Consider the following 9,044-nt stretch of genomic DNA (forward strand, 5'->3'; position numbering starts at 1 on the left):
CTGATAAATGGAAACATTCCCAAGACCAAGCCAGGGAGTTTATGACTCTCAATCCATCCTCCTTGATGGAGTACAAGCAAGCTTGGCTTGCTGACAAGGCAGGTCCTAGAGAGCAGATATGCCTAAAAAGTCTAAGAAAAGCCAGGGGATAATGGCTCATGCCTGTAACACTACCTGCTCAGGAGACTGAGCTGAGGATCATGATTAGACTCCCCTGCTCAGGCAGGAAAGTCTATGAAATTCTTATCTCCAATTAATCAGCAAAAAGCCAGCAGTGGAAGCTCAAATGGTAGAGCACCAGGCTTCAGCAAATAACAACAATAACAACTAAGGGACAGCCCAACACCTAGGCCTTGAGTTCAAGCCAGGATACGTGCTCGTGTGTGTGTGTGTGTGTGTGTGTGTGTGCTTGTGCATGCACCTATAAGGTGATGACATTTTCTCTGCATTGGGTTTCCCATTTGCTTGTGAATCCAGGCTAGATGAAGATGTGATAATCTGACTTTTCAAATTATGCTTTTTTCTTTCTCTTATTGTATAACATCTAGAATGTTACATAGTAAGATATTATCATTTCTATCTTCCTATTTGTGAAAAATGAAAGATTTATATGATTTAGAAAGAAACCAGAGTATCTGTTTCCTTACTCTTGTGTCGGGGAGGGGGAGGGGAGTCATGGTGCTTGAACTCTGGGCCTGGGCACTGTCCCTGCGCTTTTCAGCTCAAAGCTACTGCCCTACCCCCGAGCCACAGCCCCACTTCCCATTTTCTAATGATTAATTGGAGATAAGAGTCTCATGTTCTTTAGTGCACAGGCTGGCTTTGAACCTCGATCCTCAGATCTCAGCCTCCTGATTAGCTAGGAATACAGGTGTGAGCCACCATGCATGGCTTCTATTTCCCTACTTTAAAAAACATTTATTGTCATGGCTGCAAATGTGGCTTAGTGGTAGAATGCTTGCTTGGCAGGTATGAAGCCCTCAGTTCAATTCCTCAGTACCACATAAACAGAAAAATCAGAAGTGGCTCTGTGGCTCAAGTGGTAGAGTGCTAGTCTTGAGCAAAAAACAAACAAAAAAATAAAACAGGGACAGTGCATGGGCCCTGAGTTCAAGCTCCAGGACTGACAAAAAAATTGTTGTCATTGTAAAGGTGCTATACAGAGGAGCTACAGTCATGTAAGTCAGGTAAACAGTACATTTCATTTTAGACAATGTCATAGTTTTACTCTTTTCTTCCAATTTCTCCCTCTGTGTTTTCCTATTTGTAATAAGAAACATAAAATGGAATGTCAGTGTTAAAAGAAACTTTTAAGACAGTGGCAGTGGTGGCTCATGCCTATAATTCTAGCTACTCAGGAAACTGAGATCTGAGGATTGCAGTTCAAAGCCAGCCTTGGCAGAAAAGTCCTTGTGAAACTCATCTTCAATTAGCCACTCAAAAACTGGAAGAGGAACTGTGGCTCAAGTGGTAGAACCATGAGGCTGAAGGACGGCACATAGTCCCTGAGTACAAGCCCTACAACCACCACGACTAACAAAGACAAAAAGAAACGTTTAAGGTAATTTAATATAACTCCTTAAGATTTATAAACAAGCTAGTCCCAGAGAGGTTGAGTAATTTATTCATGGCCAAAGAAGTCTAAATGGCTGATCCAAGAATAAAGCTTGAGGAATTTAATTTTGCTATTAACAAGGGACAAAATGTGCTGAAAGGTCAAAAATGTAATTGTCATTGTGATTTTGATTTTTGGCATTACATTCTCTGACAGTGTAGCTAGTGAATAAAAACACAAAGTGTATTACTGTCTAGCATTTACCTAGTAAGAGTATATAAAAAGCTTTACTGTTGAATATGACATCTACAATATTTTAATTGATGTTTTGATGAGTTTTGACTCTTCAAAATACATAACTATGGTATGTAAATTATATCTCCAATGAAATTATTTTCATTTTCTACCATTCACGAGAGTATATTCTATTTACATAAACCCTAGCTAAACTTTTACTTATATAAGCCTTGGCATAAGCCGGGTGTGGTGGATCACACCTGTACTAGCTACTCAGGAGGCTGAGATCTGAGGATAACGGTTCAAAGCCAGCCCAGGCACTATAGACTGTGAGACTCTTATCTCCAGTTAACCACTAGAAAACCAAAAGTAGCACTGAGGCTCAAGGGGTAGGGCAGTAGCCTTGAGCTGAAGAGGTCAGGGACAGTGCCCAGGCACAGAGTTCAAGCCCCACAACTCACAAAAAAAAAGGGACTGTGTTTAGCTTCCACACATAGGAGAATACATATGCGGTTTGTCTCTCTGGGCATGGCTTACCTCACTTAATATGATTTGCTCTAAATCCATCCATTTCTTTGTACATGACATTATTTTATTCTTTCTAATGGCTGGATAAAATTCTACTGTGTAGGGCTGGGAGTTTGGCCTAGTGGTAGAGTACTTGCCTAGCATGCATGAAGGCACAGGTTCGATTCCTCAGTACAACATACATAGAAAAAAGCCGGAAGTGGTAATATGGCTCTAGTGGTAGAACACTAGCCTTGAGGAAATAGCCCCAGAACAGAACTCAGTGCCCTGAGTTCAAGGCCTAGGGCTAGCAAAAAAATTCTATTGTATATAGATACCACACTTTTTTGATCCATTCAACTAGGTAGGGCATCTGGGCTGTTTCCATATTTTGGCTATTGTGAATAGTGCAGCAATGAACATGAATGTGCCGGTATCTTCGTGGTATCCTGGCTTGTAATGTTCATGGTAGATGCCCAGGACTGGTATGGCTTGTAAAGAAAATCTATGCTTAATTTTTTGTTTGTGTGTGCCAGTCCTGGGGCTTGAACTCAGGGCCTGAACACTGTCTTTGGTCTTTTTTCCCAAGGCTAGCACTCTGCTACTTGAGCCAAGGCACCACTTCTGCTATTCTATGTATGTGGTACCAAGGAGCCACACCGAGGTCTTTGTGCATGCGAGGCAAGCACTTTACTACTAGGTCAGACTCCTGGTCCCTATGCGAAATTTTTTGAGGAACCTCCAGACAGCTGTCCAGAGTGGTTGTACTAGTTTACATTCCCACCAACAGCTCAGTAGAGTTCCTTTCTCCCCACATATCTACCAACATCTGTTGTGTTAAAATTCATAACGTTGGCCAATTTAACTGGGGTTAGATGGAAGCTCAGAGTTGCTTTGATTTGCATTTCCTTCATGGCCAGGGATGATGAGCATTTTCTCATGTGTTTGTTTCTTTGCCATTTTTACCTCTTCTTCTGAGAATTCTTTCCTTAGCTCCCTTGTCCATTTAGTGATTAGTTTATTAGATTTGGGATGGGTTAGTTTCTTGAACTCCTTGTACACTTTGGATGTTAGGTCTTTGTCTGATGTATTCCTGGTAAAGATCTACTCCAAGTCTGTTGGCAAGCCTTTTCCTCCCCGTTCCTCGCAAAAAATGTTATATCCAGTAACTGTAGAGTAATCTAGTATCGGTGTTTTCAGCAACACCCACTCAGACAGATCATAATCATGGCTGATAGCATCATTTTCAAATTGTAGCATCTTCTGGCTTGAACAATGGTAGATAAAAATCTAGCTGTGAGAACAATTACAATAGTCTCTTACCTTGATAGATGATTACTAAAGACTACACTGGAGCTCGGGATGGAAGAAGAAAATAACTCCACAGTTTGTTTATTTGAGGGTTGCTGAGTTCAAGAAAATACTTACTCCCATCTTACTCCCTGCCTTGATGCATTTTCTGTCAATATGAGGAGTCAACTAAAATTGCATTCACTTAAAAGAAAAAGGACCAAAGAGGTTTTTTGTTTTTTTTTTTTACTTAATTTTAGAAGAGATCTCTAATGGACTACTTCTGAACTCTCAAAGAATTCAGTCTTGTCTTCTGCGGTCTCATTACCATTAGCCTTCTAGCTATTTTGCTAGAAGGGGCTGCAATGAAATTGGAGGCATCCAATACAAACTGAAGTTGTGGACGTTTCTCTGTCTTGCAGGGATTATCTGTTCTAATGATGTGCACATTTTTAACATCTAACCTGAAAAACTCAGTGATGTCCCCATGAAAGAGGACACTGGGTCTGATTAACATCACCTTGCTCTCACAGCCATCCTGTTGCCTTGCTGGGTGGAGGAGGCTTTTCACCCAGCTCTGAAAAGCCTAGAGGTGAGAGAGGCCGTTCTTTGAATTGCAGTTGTTATGCTTTTTAACCCCAGGAAAGCTTTGCTATAGAGAATACTTGCCCTTGATTATTCCCCTAAATGGTTTGCTTTGCTCAGCCTCTGAGTATTTCCCCATGTGGTTTGTTTCGCTTAATACTTCTTTTTTTTCTTGTGGTGGGGCAGTCTAGTCATGGGGCTTGAATTCTGGGCCTAGGCACTGTCTCTGAGCTCTTCAGCTCAAGGCTAGCACTCTACCACTTGAGCCACAGTGCCACTTTTGGCTTTCTGGTGGTTACATGGAGATAGAAGTCTCACAGACTTTCATGCTCTGTCTGTCTTTGACCCATGATCCTCAGATCTCAACCTCCTGAGTAACTAGGATTACAGGTATGAGCCACCAGTGCCTGGCTTTTGCTTAAATTTTTTTTGCTAGTCCTGGGGCTTGAACTCAGGGCCTGAGCACTGTCCTTGGGCTTTCTCAAGGCTAGAGCTCTACCACTTGAGCCACAGCACAACTTTCAGCTTTTTCTATGTATGTGGTACCAAGGAATCAACCCAGGTCCTCATGCATGCTAGGCATTGCTTAATACTTTTAAAGTTTAATCTTCACTCCAAACCCATAGTTTTTGTCTTTAAAATCTTGGTATTAGTTACATTCTGGGCTCAGGTCTTTGAAACAGGAAGAGTCTACCTGCAGTAATCAGCTTTCCCAATTGACTCCTCAAGATGTGGTTTGTTTCTCAGGATCAAATTCCTGTATAATATCCATACTTGTCACCTACAATCCATACTATCCAAGTGTCATATGATTCCTGAGTCCCTTGTCATCATAATCAGAAGCTTACTGAGATCACAGTAAAGGAACGGTGAACAATTAAAATGGGTGCCCTTAGATTGCAATTGCCATAGCTCTGAGCCGAATAGCAAATGAGACAAGATGGTGGAAAATAGAACTTGGCATACGTTAGGAACACCATATTTCCCGGGCTGCACTTCGTGAACACAGCACTCTTGTGTAGGAAGCTAGCTTTCATCGCTGTGCTGATCAGCAGGATAGAATCAGAGAGCAAAAGTGCCTGCTGTAAAGCCAAGCCTGTTGCTAGGCGCAAGAGTTTTATAGCAGCAATTTAATAGCAGCAATTAAACTCTTATTCCTGTTTCTAAGCATAAACCTTTGGAACACACCACTTTCTCATGTTTAAGAGGATAAGTTGGTGAGCACACCTAAACCCTCCTATCGCCTCATCAGTTAGTGCTTTCCAGTGGGAAAATGGCTTCCTTCCAGATGAACAGAACATGACTTACTGTTTTAGCAATGTCGACTTTTGTGAGGCTACCATCGTATTTCTTTTGCCAATATAGCTTTGATGAAGGTCCAAAAATAAACAAACAAACAAACAAACCTGTCTCATAATATGTATAATGTGATCACGTGCAAAATGCACTTAATTTTTATTGTGCTAATAGTCAAAAAATTAATGGGGACTTTTTTTTTTTTTTTTTTTAGCTAACCCTTATTAGCCTGCTGTAGAAATGCAGTGTCAGAGGCCAGGAGTTTGGTCTAAGGGTAGAGTGCTTGTCTAGCATGCATGGAGATCCAGGTCTATTCCTTAGTACCACATACATAGAAAAAAGTGGGAGTGGGAAGCGGTGCTGTGCTCAAGTGGGAGAGCTTTAGCCTTGAGAAAGCCCAAGGACAGTGCTCAGGCCCTGAGTGCTAGCCCCAGGACTGGCAAGAAGAGGAAGAGGAAGAGGAAGAAGAGGAAGAAGAGGAAGAAGAGGCAGTAGCAGCAGTCGGTGCGGTGGCTTATGCCTGTAATCCTAGCTACTCTGGAGGCTGAGATCTGAGGATCAAGGTTCAAAGCCAGCCACGGCACAAAAGAACCTGAAACTCTTATCTCTAATTAACCTCTAGAAAACGGGAAGTGTGGCTTGGTTCAAGGGTAGGGCAGTAGCCTTGAATTGAAGAGCTCAGGGACAGTGCCCAGGCTGAGTTCAAGCCCCATGACCCACAAAAAAAAAAAAAGAAAAAAAGAGAGAGAGAGAAAAAAGAAAAAGCCATTAAGCTTCTCTCCTACTGTATGGTTTCACATACTCAGAAAAAGCTGGAAGTAGCTGGACGCAGTGACTCTCTCCTGTAATCCTAGCTATTCCGGAAGCTGAGATCTGAGGATCACAGTTCAAAGCTAGCCCAGGCACTAAAGTTCATGAGACTTTCTCTCTCTCTTCTTTTTTTTCCAGCCCTGTGGACTGAACTCAGGGCCTGAGCACTGTCCTTGGACTTTCTCAAGGCTAGAACTCTACCACTTGATACACAGAACCACTTCCAGCCTTTTCATGCATGTGATACTGAGGGATGCTAGGCAAGCACTCTACCACAAGGCCAAACTCTGGGCCCTAAAATTCATGAAACTCTTACCTTCAATTAATCACTAGGAAACCGGAAGTGGCGCTGTGGCTCCAGGGGTAGCGTGGTAGCCTTGAGCTGAACAGCTCAGGGACAGAGTTTAGGCCAGAGTTCAAGCCCCACAGGGACCAAAAAAAAAAAAAAAAAAAAAAGCTATAAGTGGTGCTGTGACTCAATCAGTAGAGCTCTAGCCTTGAGAAAGCCCAAGGGCAGAGCCTGGGCCCTGAGCTCAAGATCAGGACTGGCAAAAGCAACAACAAACTCAGGGACAGTGACCAGGCCCTGAGTTCAAGCCCCAGGACTGGCAAAAAATAAAATACAACAAAATGAAAAAAGCAGAAGACAGAGCACTGGTGGCTCACACCTGTTGTATTTCCTAGCTACTCAGGAGGCTGAGAACTGGAGATGGAAGTTTAAGCTAGCCCAGGCAGGAAAGTCTGTGAGATTCTTTCTGCAGAAAACCAGAAATGGAGTTGTGACTCAAAGTGAAAAAAAAAAAAAAAACCTCAGGTAAAGGCAGGGCTACCTAAATTTGCCCTCCTCTTTGAATGATAAAAAACTGCCCCTTATCTGGGTGTTTTTGTGTGAGTCCTGGGGCTGGAACTCAGAGCCTAAGTGCTGTCTGTACCCTTTTTTACTAAAGGCTACTGCTCTACCACTTGAGCCTCAGGAGACAGGTCAAGCAGGAAGTGGTAGTAGCCAAAGGGATGCAGTGCTTAGTCTCTGACAAAGGATGAAAATGGGGGAAAAATCCCATTAAAGGATGAATCAGACTTGCTAGATGCATTTTTTAAATGGAGGTAAAAGAAACTAAGGAGGCCAGGAACTTGGCCTAGTGGTTAAAGTGCTTGCCTAGCATGCACGAAGACCTGGGTTCGATTCCTTGGTACCACATATATAGAAAAAGCTGGAAGTGGTGCTGAGGCTCAAGTGGCAGAGTTCTAGCCTTGAGAAAGTCCAAGGATAGTGCTCAGGCCCTGAGCTCAAGCCCAGGACTGGCAAAAAAAAAAAAAAAAAAAGAAACTAAGAAGACAAGGATAATATCCAAGCTCATTCCAAAAAGTTTTATCAAACACCTAGTATATGCCAAGAATTGTGCTGGTATGTTAGAACATTAAAAATCCCTCAACTTATTTTGACCAGAACAGCCCATCCAAGATAAGTCCAAGGCAGAAAAATTTCCTGGTCCATGCTCCAAATATGTTATCTCAGTTTAGAACGGCCAAACTTTTTTCTTTTTTCAGAGCTGAAGACTGAACTCAGGGCCTTACACTTGCCAGACAAATGTTCTTCCACTGACCTAAATCCCGAACCCCCCAAACTTTAATCCTATACCTAGCAAAATAATTCAGGCAAGACAGGTGATTTGAAAAAAAAAAAAAAAAGGTGATTTTTTTATTAGAAGAGAAATACAACAGAGAGAGAATGTGACAAACACATGCCACGTGGAAAGAAGTTGTTTATCTCACAACTGCTGTCATGCCTCCTTCCTGTCTCCTGCCATCTTGTTCCATACCTTCATCTTGGGTTAGGGTTAAAGTAAGAACTGGGTGACTAACTGAAGGGTCTCCTGTTTCCCTAAGTTTTAGTGCCCTATTCTTATTGTCACTTTTTTTTTTTTTTTTGGTCATGGGGCTGGAACTCTGGGCTTGGGTGCTGTCCCCGAGCTCTCCAGCCCAAGGCTAGTTCTCTACTACTAGAGCCACAGCACCACTTCCGATTTTCTGGAGATAAGAGTTTCACAGACTTCAGTGCTCAGGCTGGCTTTGCAGAGGAATCCTCAGATCTCAGCCTCCTGAGTAGGTAGGATTATAGGCATGAACCACCAGCACCCAGCTTTCTCACTCTGTAGCTTTCTTCTAGGCTAAATATCCCCAAGCTAATTTTTTTTTCTTTTCTGCTAGTCCTGGGCTTGAACTCAGGGCCTGAGCACTGTCCTCGGGCTTTCTCAGGCTACCACTTGAGCCTCAGTACCACTTCTGGTTTTTCTCTATGTGGTACTGATGAACCAAACCCGGATCTTCGTGCATGCTAGGCAAGCACTCTACCACTAGGCCAAACTCCCAGGCCTAAATTTTAATTATTTTCCACTCTTTTACTTTTCCCCTAAGCTCCTGTCCCTTTTGCAGCCCTACCTCCATTTAATGTATGATGAGACTGTTTAAGAAACCCCAATGAATCTTCTGCAGGACTAAAATTTATAACTAGATGTTCTCATTCCAATGACTGAATTTCATCCTCCAATTGTGTTGGGGATTGAGCGCATCTGTTCAGATTTAAATTCAGTCCAAGTTGCCATTGGATTAAATTCTATGGGAAAGAAAAACCCTTGAGCCTAAGAGTGGAGACTGGCCACCACCAGAACTTGTTTCAGTTGTGCCTATTGTTTGGAACTGTCTTATGTGGGTTTTAAAAAGCGTATCAAGAAAATTTTGATAGTCTAAGGGTTTCCCCCTAATA

This window comes from Megascapheus bottae, chromosome 8, assembly GCF_031878675.1.
Source record: "Megascapheus bottae isolate mThoBot1 chromosome 8, mThoBot2.hap1, whole genome shotgun sequence".
Lineage (NCBI taxonomy): Eukaryota > Metazoa > Chordata > Mammalia > Rodentia > Geomyidae > Megascapheus > Megascapheus bottae.